At 33.9% G+C, this 19,172-nt stretch overlaps 1 protein-coding gene across 1 annotated transcript in view; it reads left to right on the top strand.

The window, feature by feature from the left end:
- Positions 1 to 19,172, top strand: part of RSRC1 (arginine and serine rich coiled-coil 1) — a 511,688-nt gene that overhangs the window by 205,634 nt on the left and 286,882 nt on the right. The gene's annotated exons all lie outside the window — the stretch shown is intronic.

The following is a 19,172-nucleotide window of genomic DNA, read 5'->3' as shown; positions in this document are numbered from 1 at the left end:
AAGGAGGTCAGTTCCTCATTAAACTGAAGTACTGTGTGGGATTTAATATGTCCAGTCAAGACTTTTTTATTTGCAACTCACAGAGAGTTGCAAGAAGAGTAAAAGGAAATTCCTATACGCCCTTTATCAGATTCACTAATTGTTTAGATTTTGCCCCATTTGCTTAATCAAATTCTGTCTCTCTCTCTCTCTCTCTCTCTCTTTCTCTTTCTCTACACACACACACAGTTTCCTGAACATTTGAGAGTAAGTTGCAAGCATCAGCCTTTTACCCATAAATACTTCTGTGTATATTTCACAAGAATTTTTTCTTTTTACATAACTGTAGAACTATCAAAATCAGGATATTTAACTTTGATACAATATTTTTATCTAATCAGTAGTCCATGGCCAATTTTGAGTTTTGTTAAATGTCCCAATTATGTTATTAATTTCATGTACATGTCAACTGTCTCCCTTTCTCCCTTTCCACCCCCCACGTCACCCTCTGCCTATCTATTACCCAATCTAGGATCATGCATTGTAGTTACTTGTCATATCTTTTTAGTCTTCTTTAACGTGGAACAGTTTTCAGCCTTTTTTCTTTTTTCTTTTTGGTCTTAATGACCTTGACAGCTTTTAAGATATAGGCCAGTTGTTTTATAGAATGTCCCTCATTTTGGGTTTGTCTGATGTTTCCTCTTGATTAGATTCAGGTTGTGCATTTTTTGCAGATATGATATTGTGTCCTTCTTGATGTATCATATCAGGAATCAAAGGATGTAAATTTGCCTCATTAATGATGTTAGCTTTGACCATTTGATTAAGGTCCAATCAAAATTTGACTTAGCAACATGGAAAGAACTTTTAAAGTAGTGATATTTTTTAGACCTATTTCCTTGTCTGAATAAATTACTCGTATTGTTTCCATATATATTTCTCCTTCCTCTTTAATTGGGTTGTTTTTTTAATACTGGTAAAGAAATTAAGTAAAAACTGAAAAAATTAAAGCGGGTTTATATCATTCTAAACATCAATTTTAAGGATGTTATTTCTATTTGTGACAAAATGCTATATTTTGTCGTATATCTAAAGAGTTGTTGTGATACAGAATTTACATTCTTTTAGCTAGTTCTTTTTGTGTTTTAACAGTCACTTTATTTCCTTCCCCATGAAGTACTGAGCCCTATTCATGTATTACCCCCATTGTTTCTAGCCCTCTACCAAATGAAATCTGGATTACTTCATTATTTGTACACTTCTTTTAGATAAATGTTAAATTATAAAACATAAATACAAAAGCATGATGTTACATAAATATACAGTCTCAAGAAGAATTTTATTTTAAAATGAGGACTGTCACAAGTTCTTTCTCCTGCTTTCAGAGAGACCATTCTTGAAAGATTAGAATGTATCCTTTAAAAGTTCTTGACATCAGAGAATTCCAGCTTCCTTTAGGAACCTATTCCAGTATTTAACAGACACATTCTAGAAATGCTTTCTTGTAGTTGACCCAGATCTACTATACTATGTCGTCTTTGTCTGCAGTAGAGATGAAGAATAACTAGTTATTAGTTTTTGTATAAAATAGCTTCACAATTACTAGGGCCCACATCCTTGCCTGAATAAATTATTTGCTTTCAAAGATAACATTTTCTAGTTCTCTAGTTACATTTGTGACTCATCCATGGCCATAATATCACTCTTTAGTTGGGAATACAGAATTGGACAAGATCCAGGGGTCTTTTATTTATAAGGCTCAAGTTTTAGGTTTTTAAAATTATAGTATGCTGTGTTAAATTTAATCAAAGCAAGAAACCAACAGTACATTATTTCTTTTGAGTGGGAGTATTATTGAGATATGCCAATAATCTGGGATGCAGGAAAATTAAAAAATCAGTAGTTTTTTTATGTCATAGTTTAATTTTTCACCACATCATTTCCCAAATTATTCAAAGGCCCATTACTTTGTTATACTTTTAATACAAAGTTTCTAGTAACTTTTCAAGCAAGCACATATAAAATTCTGAGTGAAAAACAAAGAAAAGTGAAAAATAGTGTAATAACACCAAAAATAGAGACTGATTAAAATAAGAATAGGAAGAGTGAGATTATTTATTTCTCATTGGCTAAAATGTCATTTGTTATTACCTTCTTTCCCATTTAATGTTTTTGAATTTTAGCACAGATGGTTTAACTCTATATGAATAGAGTTAAAAACAGCAGCCTATGTTTTTGTTTACTGTAGTTTTGCTTATGCAATTTTACCAGCATATGGTTTGCTAAGTTCTTAAAATATTGTAGTCTAAAATCTGCAGTGAATCTGTATGATTTTTATTTACTTTTGGAAGGCATAATATGTATTTCTTCAAGACCAGAAATGCATTACAGTAATAAAATAATAACTGATTCAAATCTTAACATCTTACTTAAACATTTAGTTTAAGTAAACTGAGGTTAATAATTTTATCATGTCTAATTGAAATTATTCCCATATCTTTTGATGACTTATTTTTTTTCCTTATCAATTCCATTTTACAAAAGTAAACATTTTCTGGGATATTATAAGAAAAGCGTGTTGCTTAAAATCAGATGTTTAAAATGAAATTGTTGACTACAAATTTTTGCAAACAAATATATAAGGAGAAGCCTTGGATTTCTATGTCCAAGAATGGTGCTCTGTAGACACATTTTAAAGTGAGTTATGGCTCATATTTCAAGGGCTGCCCATTAGCCTGAGATAGTATTCAGCTTTAAGAATGAAGTAATGTTTCAGCCTGCATCAAGGGAAGTAGGCACAAATTTTAGATAATCTGGCACTGCTTGGAAGGAATGGCAATCACTAAATTTAACTATCATGATATAGCTTGGCTAAACGATCCACTGATAAACAGATAATCACAACATTTAACATAAGAATCTGAGCTCAGTAACTCATGCTGTATACAAAAATCAGATTTATGCTTATAGGACAAATTTTTGCCACTAGTAAAGATATTTTTAAAATATCTTTTGGTTCTTGGAGAGGCATTGCATGATGTTTTGAAATTTTGAAACCATGTCCTCAATTACTAGAAAAAGTATATAATTCTAGTTGGCTACTATAAAAAATATCATATAAAATAGAACAGTCTTTGATAAAGATTGTGGCTGCCTCATTCTTTTTCTTCCAGCAAAGTGATTGTTACCTGAAAGAGAGAGACATATTGACCCTTGAAAGTGAGAAGGAAAAAAACATGAAATTCTTTTCAACATACTCTTACTGTCTTATTACTTCCACTGTGCTTTATCTTCTTCATTGGACTCAGATACTCCCATCAAGGTTTTTTCTTATCAGCCAGCCTAGACTTCCTTTTTAGGGAAGGTTTCCCAATATTGTCCTCATGTTAGCTGAGTTAAACTTACTAGGAAGCTGTCAGTTTGGTGTCTTTGCAACTACCATTAAATATTTTCCAGGGACCGCAGTTATCTTGTTATAATGCATCTGAAGATTAACTTGAGAAACTGACTGTTATTAGAGTCAAGAAAAACGTTTGGAACCCACTAAGTTTGTAATGAAATAGTTGTTGATTATCTAAATTCGATGCAAGAACTGGCATGGTGTTACAGTGACAAGAATTTTCCATTTTTTTGCATTTAAGAGTGTTTTAATTGGATCTTACAGTATTCAAGTTTTTGCAAGCCATTAATTTTGACATTCTTTTCATGATAAATGCTTATGTGTTTAGAAAAATCAATATTAAAGTTTAGCTTCAAAGAATTCATTGAGAAGCATAATGAAATCTTGATATATTATATACAAAGACAAATCCCTGATCATTTCTTTTTATGCAAATAAGTTTGATTTAGACATAATTCCCCAACATCACCATGAATTTCCATCTGTGTAACCCTGATGTTCTTAGGCAGTCTGCAGTTACCTCATGCTCTGGGCTATATTCACTCAGCATGTATGGAAACAGTGACTATCTTAACACTTGAGATGATGATATGAATAACAATTGTTTGTTGATCTTACTCTCTATCTCCCGGGATAACCTGCTGTCTGCAAAGGCTGAGTAAGTGGCAGATAGCTTTTGTCATCCCTTATCCAAGCTGTACACTTGTAAGGAAGAGCAGGGATAATCGCTTCAATCTAATTAGGGGTTAAAAGAGGCCATGACTGTGATGTGGCAGTGAGACACCTTACTGTAGCAATCCTGTTTGCATTAGAAAAATAAGGTTGTCATATTGATTATTCAAATTGGCTAGTATTGCTAAGGCTCAATGGCTTGTATTGCAGCTGAAGCAGTTGAAGATCCCAGCTATTCACAGAAGACCTATGCTATAGCATATATTATATTGTGGCTTGTTTACTAATTTGGGGTTTTAAGAATGAAGACAGAGTTTAATCAGGAGATTAAAAGGTGAAACTGATCATCAAACTGAAGTTTAGCTCCCACCTGTGTTAGTAGATTATGGAAATCTTGAATAAGTGAAGAAACTTGTGACATTTTAGGTCTCTAGCTGAAGGTGTCATATATAAATATAAAAAGCATTATTTAGAACCATTTTAGTCTTTTCATGATATATGTTTTAATGGTCAGATGTTGCAAAAAGAAAAAGATAATTATTAGTGATAGTTTAATAATATGATTGATATAAATGAGACTTTTATATATTAGAAATGAAATTGGGCATTATTGCCTTGATATAGTGTTTTTCTTCCTTTGTTCTTCATCATAATTTCTTGTCAACAGGATGTCGCTTATAGATGGAAGCTGTCATTTATCTCCCCTTCTCTCTGCCTTCTTCCTTCTCTACTCCTCTTCTTTCTGTTCTCCTTTTCTTCTTCAATACTCTGGATTTAGGATCTGTTCTTGGAAAGTGACATAGTTATAGTGACAAACAGAAACAAGTTTGAAAATTTCTTATTGTAGAAATCTTTAATCACCCTTTATCATATGTCCTATTTAACTGCAAGGACAAATAAATTGCTGGCCTATATTTGATACACTTAAGTCTATAGATATTTATGAATCTTCTATTACAAAACCAGTTTTCAGAGTGAAGAGTTAGTATAATATTCCCCTGTAGTAGTGGTCATCGATTTTCCCTTTGCTTTTTTGCTTTCTCCTTTTTGAGTATCCTTATGGATTCATGGAATTGTGTCTAGAGAACATGTTTCAGTAAGTTATAGTTGTTATTATTTTGCTGTTTTTTATTGCCCCTGTGTCCTTTATACATGATCTCATTAATTTAAAATTGATTCCTATTCTCTGTCCCAGATTCAGATCGAATGTAAAGTATAGTCCCAGAGCCTAGAAATCAGCCACTTACCTAAATAATCCTGGTTCCTTTTAGTTGGGAATGGTATTTAGAGATCAAAATGTGGTGCTAGTAGTGTTGCTACAGGCATGCCATTGCTTTAGTTCATGGACAGTGGTAGATAACACAGTGTTTTCATTTTGTGTACTGAGAAAGAAAAAACACTGTCAATTAGTTTTAAGATACTATCTAGTGCAAGATGCATCTTGGTTTCAAATATGTTAAAATAAGATCCAAAATGTGTGTCTTAGAGTCAATGAAATATGCTATGCTAAATCATCAGTTCATATTAATTTTTAAAAATAGAAATTTAACATTATAAGATATTTACTTAAAGTTGATTTGATAGATGTATTTTTTTCTCTGTCCATATTCAAAATAACATTAATGTAATTATTTGCTTTGTTCTATGGTGTGCATAAACTTTATAAAAAAATAATGTTCCTTTGTTTATTAAAGATCTATGCAAAAAGTATAAATAGAACTTTAGCAAAAAGAATCCGGCAATAAATTAGAAAAAGACTTCCAGAGTTAAGTGTGGCTTATTCTAGGAATATATGGATAATTCAACATTCTTTAATTTGTGGATATAATTAATCATAGTAATGGGTCAAAAGAGTTTGATGGTCTCTCCCTTTCCCTACTCTATTTCAGTTATTTTTGATAATGTAATTTAGAATTTAAGATCCAGACTATTGTTATTATGTGATGTTTTAAAAATATAAGGTACATTTTCATGGAGCTGTAATTTTTATAAAGTAAAATACAACAATCTTATAAATAGAATTCAATAAGATTTAACATTTGCATTCATTTCTGTAACCTACATCCCATCTCTTCCTGAAAGTTTCCTTATGCTCCTTTATAGTCACTCCCTGCCTGCAACCTCCAGATGCCATTGTTTTGATTTCATTTACAAACTCATATAAATGGAATCATATAGGTTGTACTCTTGCATCTGGCTTCTTTTGCTCTCCATAATGTTTTTGACATTCATCTATGTTGTTGCATGTTTTGTTAGCTTATTCCTTTTATTGCTAACTAGTCTAGTATTCCATTGTATGAACTTAACACAGTTTGTCTATTCATTCTTCTGTTGAAGGACATTTGGGTTGTTTTCATTTCGGGGCTATTATGGATAAAAGTGCATGAACTTTTTTGCACAGGTCATTTTGGGAACATGTATTCATTCTCTCTTGGGCAAATACTGAACATAGCGGCTAGGAACATTTGTATACATGTCTCTGGAGGATGTTTGTTTTCATTTCTTTTTTGATACTTAGCAGTAGAATTGATGGGTTGTATAGTATGTTTGATTGCTAAACAGTTTTCCACAGTGTTTGTTCTATTTTATTCTCCCACTAACAGTACGTTTCAGCAAAAAGTTTTAGTTGTTGCACATTTGCTCACATTTAGTCATGTCAGTCCTTTGAATTCCAACTGTTCTCATTACTTTAATTTGCAATTTTGATAGTTAATGATGTTGAGCACTTTTTATTGTGCTTTTTGGTTATTTGTATATTTTTCCTTGTAAAGTATCTGCTAAGCCTTTTGTTTATATTTTTAAAGATTAGGTTTTTATTATTGAGTTGTGATAATTTCTTACTTATTCTGCATTCAATTCCTTTGTTAGATCTGTGTTTTGTGTATGGTCTCCCAGGCTGTGGCTTGCCTATTTCTTTTCTTAACAATGTTATTAGATGAACAGAAGTTTTAATGAAGTTCAATAAATTTAATATTTTTCTTTTATGTTTAGTGCTTGGACCTTTTTTTCTTCCATGTAAAAATATACTATATAAGTGTGTTTTGAAGTCTATAGTGACTTCTCTTTTTTAAATGTCATCTCATTGAAATATATTCATATACCATACAATCATCCAAAGTGTACAGTTGTTCACAGTTTCATCATATAGTTGTGCATTCAACACCACAATCAATTTTTGAACATTTTCATTGCTCTAAAAAATAAAAATGAAAATAAGAATAAAAATAAAAGTAAAAGAGAACACTCAAAGCATCCCATACTCCTCCTCCCCACCTCATTTACTTTTTTAAAAAGTTTCTTAATTGAAATATATTCACATATCATACAGTTATCCAAAGTGTAAAACAGTTGTTCACAGTATCATCATATAGTTGTGCATTCATCAGCACAATCAAGTTTTTGAACATTTTCATTACTACAAAAAATAAAAATAAGAATAAAAATAAAAGTAAAAAAGAACACCTGAAACATCTCATACTCCCCACCACCCCCATTATTTGACAGAATTGCAGTTTATGAATTTTTTTCTTTTATCATTATTTTTGCCCTAAAATCTTAGTCTACCTTAAGATCACATAGATTTTCTTTTCTAGCAGAGTTAGTTTTTACATTTCTGTCTATGATACATCTTGATTGAACTTTTGTATATGATGTGGGGTAGGGTTGATGTTCACTTTTTGTCTTCTGGTACAAATAGCCAAGTGTTCCAGCACCATATTTTGAAGGACTTATTTATCAATTGAATTCCATAGATAGCTTCATTCCTTAGTGAAAATCAATTTCCTATATTTGTGTGTTTCCATTTCTGATCTCTGTATTCTGTTTCCTTAATCTTTATATCTCTCACCTCATCCATACCAACAATATGGCACAATGTAACTGTGCTGTCATTACTTTGCTGTATGGCAGTTGCTTTTCAAGATTGATTTACTAAATTTAAGAGCACTTGCTTTTTGAAAAACACAGAAGCTTGTTGTTATTCCGTAGTCCATTTGTTTTCTTTTTCATTATTTTCTGCTCTTAATTTATTCCCTCTTTCTACTCACTTTAGGTTTACTTTGATATTCTTTTTCTACCTTCTTAGGCAGAACCTTTGATTATTACATTTAGAACTCTTTTTTTAAAAATAAGAACATTTAAAGCTATAAATTTCCTGTAAGCACTGCTTTTATATGTACAATATTTTGGGCTTTTCTAAGTGTTTTATTGTTGATGAATTCTAATTTAATTCTGTTGTCTTTAGAAAATATAATATATAAGTGTATTTTGAAGTCAATAGTGATTTCTTTTTTTAAATGTAATTTTATTGAAATATATTCACATACCATACAATCATCCAAAGTGTACATTTGTTCAGTTTCATCATATAGTTGTGCATTCAGCACCACAATCAATTTTTGAACATTTTTGTTGCTCCAAAAAATAAAAATGAAAATAAGAATAAAAATAAAAGTAAAAGAGAACACTCAAAGCATCCCATACTCCTCCTCCCCACCTCATTTACTTTTTTTTAAAAAAATTCTTAGCTGAAATATATTCACATATCATACAGTTATCCAAAGTGTAAAACAGTTGTTCACAGTATCATCATACAGTTGTGTTCATCACCACAATTTTTGAACATTTTCATTACTCCAAAAAATAAAAATAAGAATAAAAATAAAAATAGAAAGAACACCCAAAACATCCCATACCCCCCTCCTCCATATTATTCATTTACTTTTTTTTTTTTTTTACTTTTTTTTTTTATTGAGATTGTTCAGATACCATGCAACTATCAAAAGATCCAAAGTGTACAGTCAGTTGCCCACGGCACCACCACACAGCTGTGCATCCATCAACACAATTATTTTTTTTTCAATTTTTAGAACGTTTTCACTACTCCAGAAAAGAAACAAAGACAAGTAAAAGGAAACTCACATCCTCCCATACCCCCAAACACGCCCCCCCCACTCCGTTACTGATTCACAGTTTTGGTATAGTACATTTGTTACTGTTGATGAAAGAATGCTAAAACACCACCAACTGTAGTACATAGTTTGCAATAGGTATATATTTTTTCCCTATCTGCCTCTCTATCATTAACCCCCAGTCATAGTGGCATACATTTGCTCTAGTTCGTGAGAGAGATTTCTAATATTTGTATAGTTAATCACAGACATTGTCCACCACAAGATGCACTGTTTTATGCATTCCCATCTTTTAACCTCCAAGTTTCCTTCTTGTGACATGCGTGACTCTGAGCTTACCCTTTCCACCACGTTCACACCTTTTAGCACTGTTAGTTATTCTCATTACATGCTACCATCACCCCTGTCCATTTCCAAATATTTAAGTTCACCCTAGTTGAACATTCTGCTCATAATAAGCAACTGCTCCCCATTCTTCAGCCTCATTCTACATCCTGGTAACTTACATTTCATGTCTATGAGTTTACATATTATAATTAGTTCATATCAGTGAGACCCTGCAATATTTGCCTTTATGTGTCTGTCTTATTTCACTCAATATAGTGCCCTCAAGGTTTCTTCATCAACCCATTTCTTTTAAGAAGGTTTTGTTCAAACACTATACATTCCGTCCTAAGTAAACAATCGTCGGTTCCCCATATAGTCATGTATTTATGTATTGAGCACCATTGCCACTCTCTGTATAAGTACATTTCTTCCACAAAGACGTAGGAAGTGTCAAAGAAGGCAGAGAGGCAAAAGAAAAAGGCAAGAGAAAGGGAGAAAAACAAACAAACACACAATCAAAAAAACTTGATAGCTAGAAGGTGACAAAAGGAAAGACAGCATTAACCTGAAGTAGAATAAAGAGTCAGACAACATCACCAATGCCAGGAGTCCCATACCCTTCCCCTACTCCCCCATATGCATTTAGCTTTGATATATTGCTTTTATTACATTAAAGGAAGCATAAGACAATGTTTCTGTTAATTCTAGCCTCTAGTTTGCGTGGATTGTATTTTCCCCCCAATCCCACCCTATTTTTAACACCTTGCAATGTTGACATTCATTTGTTCTACCTCATGTAAAAACATATTTGTACCTTTTATTACAACTGTTGAGCATCCTAGGTTTCCCTAAGTTACACAGTCCCAGTCTTTATCGTTCTTCTTTTGTTCTGGTGTCCCACATGATCCCAGCCTTCCTCTTTCAACCATGTTCACAGTCATCTTTGTTCAGTGTACTTACATTGTTGTGCTACTATCTCCCAAAACTGTTTTCCAAACCTCTCACTCCTGTCTTTTCCTTTCTGTCTGCAGTGCTTCCTTTAGTGTTTCCTGTAGAACAGGTTTCTTGTTCACAAACTCGGTCATTGTCTGTTTGTCAGAGAATATTTTAAGCTTTCCCTCATACCTGAAGGATAGTTTTGCTGGATATATGATTCTTGGTTGGTGGTTTTTCTCTTTCAGTATATTAAATATATCACCCCACTTCCTTCTTGCCTCCATGGTTTCTATTGAAAAATCCACACATACTCTTATCAAGCTTCCTTTGTAAGTGATAGATCGTTTGTCTCTTGCTGCTTTCAGGATTCTCTCTTTGTCTTTGATGTTTGATAATCTGATTATTAAGTGTCTTGGCGTAGGCCTATTCAGATCTATTCTGTTTGGGGTATGCTGCGCTTCTTGGAACTGTAATTTTATGTCTTTCATAAGAGATGGGAAATTTTCATTGATTATTTCCTCTATTATTGCTTCTGCCCCTTTTCCCTTCTCTTCTCCTTCTGAGACACCAAATTCTTGCTTTTCGTTTTGTCTTTAAGTTCCCGGAGACGATGGTCGTATTTCTCCATTCTTTTCTCAATCTGTTCTTTTGTGTGTAGGCTTTCAGATGCCTTGTTCTCCAGTTCCTGAGTGTTTTCTTCTGCCTCTTGAGATCTGCTGTTGTATGTTTCCACTGTGTTTTTCATCTCTTGTGTTGTGCCTTTCATTTCCATAGATTCTGCCAGTTGGTTTTTTGAACTTTCAGTTTCTGCCTTATGTACGTCCTGTGTTTTCATTATACGGTTCATCTCTTTTGCCATATCTTCCCTAAACTTCTTGAATTCAGTTATTACTAGTTGTTTCAATTCCTGCATCACAGTTGAAGTGCAAGTTTGTTCCCCTGACTGGGCCATAACCTCATTTTTCTTGGTGTAGGTTGTAGTTTTCTGTTGTCTAGGCATGGTTTCCTTGGTTACCCCAGTCAGGCCTCCCCAGACCAGAATAGGCTAAGGTCCCAGAAGGAAGAAATATTCAGTATCTGGTTTCCTGAGGGTGTGTCTTAGAAAATTGTTACACCCTCTCATGCCTCCAGTTACTGTGCTTTTCTGCCCAGCAGATGGTGCCTGTTAGCCTATAATTCTTGACTGGTGTAAGTTCTGAATGAAAGGCAGGTAGTAGAGCTGGGCCCCACCCCTTTCCTCTTAGAGAAGATAGATGCCCTAGGGGGAGGTTATTAGCATTTCAGTGGTCTCTCTCTGCCTGTGCTATACCCTTGTTTGGGTCACAGAACTGGGAACTGAAAGTGGCTGAGGCTTTCTCCACTGAGTCAAAAAAGGAACAGAGCTAGTCCAAGGTGACCCTCCGGCTCTCCAAGGTCAGTCGTCACCCAAAGCCTCTGTCTACTTGTTGGGGATTTGTACCTTGTAGTGAACAGTTCACACTCGCTAATTAAAACCCCAGTTGGAGCTCAGCTGAGCTATATTGGCTTGCTGGGAGAAAGTTTTTCTCTGGCACCACGAGGCTTTGTAGCTCAGTCTGTGGGGGAAGGGTCTCCCGATTTGGATCCGTAGTTTTTACTTACAGATTTTATGCTGTGATCTTAGGCATTCCTCCCAATTCAGGTTGATGTATGATGAGTGGACGGTCACATTTGTCCCCCTGCAGTTATTCCGGATTATTTACTAGTTGTTTCTGGTTTTTTTTAGTTGTTCCGGGGGACTACTTAGCTTCCACTCTTCTCTATGCTGCCATCTTAGATCCTCCATTCATTTACTTTTTGTCCCCATTTTTCCACTCATTTGTTCATACACTGGGTAAAGGGAGTGTGAGCCATAAGGTTTTCATAATCACATGGTCACCCCATATAAGCTATATAGTTATACAGTTGTCTTCAAGAATCAAGGATACTGGGTTGCAGTTCAACAGTTTCAGATATTTCCTTCTAACTATTCTAATAAACTAAAAACTAAAAAGGGATATCTGTACAATGCATAAGAGTTACCTCCAGAATGACCTCTCCACTCCACTCAAAACCTCTCAGCCACTGAAACTTTATCTTGTTTCAGTTCTCTTCTCCCTTTTGGTCCAGAAGGCTTTCTCAATCACATGATGCAGGATCCAGGCTCATCCCCAGGAGTCACACCTCACACTGCCAGGGAGATTTACACCCCTGGGAGTCATGTCCTACATGGGGATGGCAGTGATTTTACCTGCTGACTTGGCTTAGAGAGAGAGGCCACATTTGAGCAACAAAAGAGGCCTTCTGTGTGTGACTCAAGGCACAATTATGAGTAGGCTTAGCCTCTCCTTTGCAGCAACAAGCCTGATAAGGGCAAGCCCCAAGATCGAGGGCTCAGCCTACCAACTGGTGGTCCCCAATGCTTGTGAGAATATCAAGAATTCTCCAGCTGGGGAAGTTTAACATTTCTACATTTTTTCCGCAGTCCCTCAAGGGAGCTTTGCAAATACTTTTCATTCTCTGCCCAAATTACTCTGCGTTGCATCGGGGCTTCATGCTAACCTGTACAAACAATAAGATCTTACTCCCTAGTCAAGGTTCCATGTATTTATGGCATTTGAGTACACTGACCATACAGGTTAAATTATACATTGTAGTACAGAAAATGCAGTTTTGCACAATATAACCATCTCTTCCTTTGGTCCCACACAGAACCCAAAGTTTTAAAGCAGGGTAAATATCATCCTCTACCATTTAGTCTTATCTATCCAAATCTCAACCAAGTCCATTTCGTTCATATCTCAAATTGAGGTTTGATCTCCTTTTCAGCCTCTTTAACAGTGGATTCATGGGGCAGTGCCAACACTCTCAGCTTCCAAACTTTGGCTTTGAGTCCCAGGTGGCACATAGACACCCAAAGCTCCAAGGACCATTCACATCACACACAGACAGCTCAGAATCTCAAAATTTAGAGATAACTGTTATAATTCATGAGTAAATGTGACTGATGTAAGAGCTTAGAATCTAGGAAGCTTTACATAAGCCTTCACCTTATAACCCATGCTCCCAGATTTAATTCTCAGAGTTTACACATTGTTATTAGTCCATATTAGTGAGGCATTATAATGCTTGTCTTTTCATTTCTGGCTTATTTCAATCAACCTACTGTCCTCATGGTCCATTCACTTCATTGCATACCTCATAACTTCATTCTTTCTTGCTGCTCTCTCATGCAAAAGCGTTCTTATATTTGTACATTTAATCATGCTCATTGACCACTGTAGGATTCCCTAAGTTATACAGTCCCAGTCTTGATCTTCTGTCTTTCCTTCTAGTGTCATACAGACCTCCTAACCTTCCTCTTTCAACCATATTCCCAGTCATCTTTTTGCAGTGTACTTATGATATTGTGCTACCACCACACAGTATTGTACTATCCATTTCTAGATCTACACAATCAGTCCTTTAGAGCATCCTGTACTCCTTCAACATCAAATGTCCAATCTCTACCCTCTTTCTATCCTCTGATATCTTCATTTCTATGCTCTTCTCCAAACCTCTTTTACTCAGCCTTTTCCTATCTGTCTGTTACACTTCCTTTAGTGTTTCCTGTAGAGTAGGTCTTTTGTTCACAAACTCTGTGTCTGTTTATCTGTAAATATTTTAAACTCTCCCTCATTTTTTTAAATTGATCTATTTTTTTTCATTTTTTTAATTGAGATTGTTCACAAACCATACAATTATCCAAAGATCCAAAGTGTATAATCAGTTGCCCACGGTACCATCATACTGCTGTGCATCCATCACCACAATTAATTTTTTTTCAATTTTGAGACATTTTAATTACTCCAGAAAAGAAATAAAGACAAAAAAAGGAAACTCAAATCCTCCCATAACCCTAGCCACAGCCCTCCATTACTGATTCATAGTATTGATATAGTACATTTGTTAACTGTTGATGAAACAATGTTAAAATACTACTAACTGTAGAATATAGTTTGCAATAGGTATATATTTTTTCCTATATGCCCCCTATTATTAACTTCTAGTTATGGTGTCATACATTTGCTCTTGATCATGAGAGAGATTTCTAATATTTGTACAGTTAATCAGAGACATTGTCCACCACAAGATTCACTGCTTTATACATCCCCATCTTTTAACCTCCAACTTTCCTTCTGGTGATATATGTGACTTTAAGCTTCCCCTTTCCACCACATTCACAGACCATTCAGCACTGTTAGTCATTCTCATAACATGATACCATCACCTCTGTCTACTTCCAAATGTTTTAATTCACCCTAGTTGAACATTCTGTTCATAATAAGCAACTGTTCCCCATTCTTTAGCCCTGTTCTGTATCCTGGTAACTTATATTTCATGTCTATGAGTTTACATATTATAATTAGTTCATATCAGTGAGACCCTACAATATTTGTCTTTATGTGTCTGTCTTTATTTCATTCAATATCGTGCCCTCAATGATTCTTTATCAGCCCATTTTTTAAAAGATGGTTTTGTTCACACACCATAGATTCCGTTCTAAGTAAACAATCGATGGTTCCCTGTATAGTCACGTATTTATATATTCACCACCATCACCACTATCTATATTAGGACATCTCCATTTCTTCCACAAAGAAGGAGGAAGAGTCAAAGAAGGTAAAGAGACAAAAGGAAAAAAAGTAAGAGGAAAAAAAAAAATAACAGCTAGGAAGCAACAAAAGGAGAGAGAGCATTAAACCAAAGTAGAATAAAGACTCAGACAACATCACCAATGCCATGAGTCCCATACCCCTCCCCTATGTCTGCCGTCTGCTGTCCCCCCCCACCATATGCATTAAGATTTGGTATATTGCTTTTGTTACATTAAAGGAATCATAATACAATGTTTCTGTTAGTTATAGTCTCTAGTTTGCATTGATTGTATTTTTCTCCCAATCCCACCCTATTTTTAATACATGGTGTATCATTTTTCAGTCTTTTCCTTTTAGTCCCTATGTTCTGTCATATTTAATTTGGATTTCTTTTAGACAACCTATGTTTGGTGTCTTTTTTTTTTTTATTTAATCCATTCTGACTGCTTGTGCCTTTTAATTGGACTTAGTCCATTTTTATCTAATGTAATTAGATATGGTTGCATTGATGTCTTACATTTTGCTCAAATTCTGTTTTAATTGCTTTTAATTAAATTTTTTTTTAATTCTGTTTTGATTTAATGTTTTTCCCCAGTTCCTCCTTTCCTGTCTTCTTTTGTGTTATTCAGATTATCTTTAGTATTTTGTTTTATTTTAATCCCTTTATTTTTTTTTCTGTAACTTATGCTTTCCTTTAATTTTTAATAATTTTTTATTAGAGAAGTTGTAGATTTATGGGAAAATCATACAGAAAATACAGAGTTCCCATATACCACTCCCTATTATTGACATTTCCCTTTAGTGGGGCACCTTTTTTACAACTGATGAAAGAATGTTATTATAACAGTACTATTAACCATAGCCCATAGTTTAGATTAGAGTTCATTGTTTGTGTTATATACCCCTATGTTTTTTCCCCTAGTAACAAACATACAAACTAAGATTTCCCCTTTTAACCACATTCAAATATATAATACAGTTATGTTAATTATAATCAGAATGTCGATTTTTAAGGAACTTCCATCTGTTATCAAAATTGTTTCATCACCCCAAACACATTCTATACCAATTAAACATAAACTCTCCATTTCCTACCCCTACCCTTGATGCTCGTAACCTGTATTCTAGCTAATACTATGAATTTGTTTATTCTAATTATTTGCTATCTGTGATATCATACAAAATTTGTCCATTTGTGTTAACATGATATCTTCAAGGTTCAACATGATGCCTTCAGGATTTCATTCAACATGTCTTCAAGGTTCACTTCTGTTGTCACATGTATCAGAAATTCATTCTTTCTTATGGTTGAATAATATTCCATTGTATGTAGTTGCCACATTTTTTTTATCCATTCATAAACACTTTGATGGACACTTGGGTAGCTTCCACCTTTTGGCAATTGTGAATAATGGCGCTTTGAACATTGTTGTACAAATATCTGTAATACCTTCTCTAGTGACAAATAGTAAATAACTATCTTGGACAGAGTTAGTTTAAGAAAGAATAACTAGTGTTATTTATATTAACCACTGTGTTTAGCACTGGGTGATGCATGGAATACACTCTCTAGTGACAAATACTGACATTAAACACATGCATACAAACACACATGCGCAACTATATCTACATATAGATCATGTACTTTTTTGTCTTGTCACCCTTGCCCGCATTTCCTTTGCAATGACTGAAAAGTCCATACACTATATTTTTATTCTGATTTACTTTTTTCACTCTGTAATTATCTTTTTTTTTTTTTTAATTGAGATTGTTCACATAGCATACAATTATCCAAAGATCCAAAGTGTACAGTCAGTTGCCCCCGGTACCGTCATACAGCTGTGCGTCTATCAGCACAAGTAATTTTTTTTTTCAATTTTTAGAACATTTTTATTACTCCAGAAAAGAAATAAGGACAAAAAAAGGAAACTCAAATCCTCCCATACCCTTAACCCCCCCCTTTATTGTTTTTTAACTATATGTACTTGTATTATTTTAGTTGTTACTCTAGAGATTACAATGTGTTTATATTACTTTAACTTGTTGCATTCTTCTTGTCCCAAGTATCTTTGTTTCACCTTCCTCTTTTTTTTTTTTTTTGTGGGTTGATTTTAGTCACATTCATTTGAATGATAATTTTGCTGGATATATAGTTCTTGGTTGATAATTTTTTCTTTTATCACTTTGAACATGCTGTTCAAATGTCTACTGTTTTCCTAGTGTCTAATGATAAGTTTGCTGTAATAATATATTTGTTCCTATATATGATGTGTCTTTGTTCTCTGTCCTCTTTCTAGATTTTCCCTTTATCTTTGACATTCAGCAGTTTGACTATCATGTGTGTAGAAGTTGTTTCCTTTGATGTCACTTGTTCCATGAGCTTTTTGCTTACACAAATAAATGTTTTCCAACAAATTTGAGAAGTGTTCTGCCATCATTTATTCATATTCTGTTTGTTCATGTTTTCCTGTCCTCTTGGAATTCCAGTTACACTTATATTAGTTTACTTTCTATTGTCCCACAGATCTCTTGAGATCCTGTTCATTTTTTTTTCTGTTTTTTTTTTCTCTTTGTACTCTAGATTGGGTGATTTATATTATATCTGTCTTTAAGTTCACTTTTTTCTTTTGCCATAAACAACTGCTCTTGAGCCCATCTAGTGATTTTCTTTATTTTAATATTTTACTTTTTAGCTCTAGAATTTCTTCTTTTTAGAAATATAACTTCCATGTCTCTAATGAGATTTCCTCTGTTCATTGATTGAATTCCTTCAGTTTTTAAACAATTTATAATAGCTACCAAGAAAACTATCTGCTTATACTAACTTCTGGTTTACTCAGAGTCAGTGTCTATTATTTTTAATGTGGTTTGTATTTTACTGTTTATTTGCATGTGTAATATTTTTTTGAGTTAAAAACTGAACAGTATAGCCACTCCACATTCAGTTGCATTCTTTTGGAAATTAATTGGTAAGTTTTGTTTTATTTTCGTACGTCCCTCACTTGAAACTGCAGATTTCCTTTCCTTGAACACATGCACTGCCTGATATCTGTGCTCTCTTGTTAGGGCTTTGCACTACTGCTTTTGTAGAGTACCTCTTTTGGGTCGTCTCTTCTGTGCCTATGTAATTTGGTTGTCAGCCAAGAATTTAGATCAAAATAAGAGCTCACCCTGTCTGCCTTGCTTCTATGAATGATTCTTTAATTTCTAGGTGCTCTACCAGATTTGTGATATGTCCTCAAATACTTCAAGCCCATTAGATTTCACCTTTCTGCCACCATAGATGCACATGTTCAGGGAACACTCTGAATTTAAAAAAACATCAAGATACATTCTTTCCCATTTCTGTTTGCTTTTTTTTCCGTATATTCCCTGAATTCCTGTTCCCCTTACCCCCTCTAAGTATGTGCAGTTTAGGTGTAAGTCAGGGATTTATGGAGAATTTTTGAATTATACCCCCTCTGTGGTTTTCTTGTTGTCAGCACTTCCCTTTTAAATTTCCTGCTGCTGTTTTAGCCCTGAGCTCTGATTCTGTCACCTGGAGTCAGCAAGGTTTTGCTTTGCTGCCACTGTTTTTCTGCACCTTTACCCATGATGGCTAGTGAGTGCCTTCATACCAGAAAGCCACCAACTATCAACTCTCTCCACTTCAAAGTGAGATTTTTGCGATTGAACTATCCTTGATGTCTTTCTTTTCTGATGCTTCCCAATTTCTTTAGCTAGATCTTTTTTTTTCTATTTATTCATATATTACATTTGTTATATATATAGAGGCTTTTGCCCAATCATTCACTTTATCATTACTAGAAGTGTCTTAATTTTAATGTTAAAATTTCATTAAAAATACCTTTAAAATAAAGACACTGTGACTTGTGGGAATTTTTGAATGAATAATTTAAATTGTATGTGTCTATTGTAGATAGTTCATAAATGCATGGAGTTCCTGAAGGTATGTTTATTAATTACAGTAGAGTTTTCTCTGTATCAGTATTTTAAAATATATATTTTGACGTATTTATCTTTCATTCAAATTAATGAATTAATAGCTATGGAAATGATAGGCTCAAAATTTGCTGAAGATCATTTTACTTCCTCATTCCCAAGGGACTTTTATTTGCTAAACATTTCTGTCATTGGTTTTGTATAGATTTATGTGCTGATTTGAGTGTACATAAATTTCGAAAGTTTATAGTAACCATTTTTCTATCTAGGATGTTGGGTAATTAAGATTTTCTTGATTGCAGAAACCTCTCCTTTATAAAGTAGAAAATTCTTTTTTTTTCTGTAAACTTTACCTGAATATAAAAGTAATAT

The sequence above is a fragment of the Choloepus didactylus genome, chromosome 1 (genome assembly GCF_015220235.1).
Source record: "Choloepus didactylus isolate mChoDid1 chromosome 1, mChoDid1.pri, whole genome shotgun sequence".
Classification (NCBI taxonomy): domain Eukaryota; kingdom Metazoa; phylum Chordata; class Mammalia; order Pilosa; family Megalonychidae; genus Choloepus; species Choloepus didactylus.
This window is presented reverse-complemented; position numbering and strand designations above follow the sequence as displayed.